Genomic DNA, 1,483 nt, shown 5'->3' with positions numbered 1-1,483 from the left:
ATGATATTTGTCTTTCTCCGACTGACTTATTTCACTTAACATAATAGTCTCTAGGTCCATCCGTATCATTGCAAATAGTACGATTTCATTCTTCTTTATAGCGGAGTAATACTCCATTGTGTAAACGTACCACAGATGCTGCAAAAAATGCCCCGTGGCCTGCAGATGTGGGATCAGGCACCAGGAGCTCAGAGTAGCCCTCAAGGCACCACAGGATGTGGTCAGTGGCCCCCACCAAGTCAGAGCAGCATGCACTCCTGCATCGGCAGCCAGCCCACACAAAGCTGCCAAGAAAGCCTTGGCTGGATCACACAGGCACACAGCTCACAGCCCAACACTCCCAGGAAAACTCCCAGTCTCATCCTGTCCCAATCAGCCGCTCAAGATCAGGCCGAGCAGCCCGAAAGCCAGTCGCCACCCTGGCAGTTCTGCAAGCGCAGTGTGGAGAACAGGACCCAAGGCGGTTCGCACACTCCTGCATCTCAATGAACAGCCTGTTGAACCTGGAGCATGCCTGCCAGGCATTTCCCTGGCTACACTGCTCAAGCAGTGCGGAGGGTGGGGAATCCAAGGCTGCATGCGCACGCACGCACTCCTATGCCAATTCCACCAGACCAATGCGGACCTGGACCTGAGCCTCTATGGGAGGGCCCAGCCCTGAAAAAATGGCGCCCTCCTGTACACTACTGTGTGCAAGCTCCACACCAGGGGAACAATGGTCCCAAAACCTCTAGCTCATGTGCCAAAGATGCACAGTTCAGTCCTTCCCGCAGGCTCCTGGGACCTGCTCACACAGCTACTCCCTCTACCAGGGACTGGGTGAGTGCTCACCAGCAAGCAAATCTGTGTGCTGGCTCCACTGGTTTTCCAGCCGCCCCCAGCCTCACCGAGCCGAGCAAAGAGAGTCCTCACTAAATTCTACTGCCAGCTATCATAGAACTTCTCTCCCCGGCAAAGTAACTCTGGGCTGGTGAGCTCAGTGTGGGGCCAGAGGGTCTCTCCCCCAACCGAGAAGCCTCCCCACCGCTGAGATGTCCCTCACGTGGTTCGCCCTCTCTTGTCTCCACCCCTCTTATCAGACTTGACGTGGCCTCCTCTTTAAGTCCTTTGTTTAGAGGTTCTATTCATATAATGTTCAGGGGACTTCTGAGGTTGAATATTTTATAAATTATTTGTAATTTTGGTGTGATCCTTGAAGGCAGTTGGCACAGAGTCTATTTCGCCATCTTATCGGAAGTTCCTTAGGGTTTTAAAATTTTTTTCCTTTATGATTTTCTCTAACTCCAAGGATATAAATAGATTTTTCTATAAACCTTTGTAGCTTTGTTGTTTATTTTGGAAAATAGTGAGGTTAAAATCATCTAGCATTATTTTTTCCAAAATAGGTATGTAGTTGTCTCAACAACATTTTTCTATTTGTCCATTCTTTCCTGATTTGAAAAGCTAACTTAGTCATATGCAAAATTTTCATAGGTACATGGGT

At 49.2% G+C, this 1,483-nt stretch overlaps 1 protein-coding gene across 1 annotated transcript in view; it reads right to left on the bottom strand.

Annotated features, from left to right (window-relative positions):
• HSD17B3 (hydroxysteroid 17-beta dehydrogenase 3) overlaps positions 1-1,483 on the bottom strand; it is a 54,337-nt gene that overhangs the window by 24,438 nt on the left and 28,416 nt on the right. The window lies entirely within an intron of this gene.

Source organism: Hipposideros armiger, unplaced genomic scaffold (genome assembly GCF_001890085.2).
Source record: "Hipposideros armiger isolate ML-2016 unplaced genomic scaffold, ASM189008v1 scaffold_599, whole genome shotgun sequence".
NCBI lineage: Eukaryota > Metazoa > Chordata > Mammalia > Chiroptera > Hipposideridae > Hipposideros > Hipposideros armiger.
Note: the sequence above shows the minus strand (reverse complement) of the source record. Positions and strands in the feature narration are given on the sequence as shown.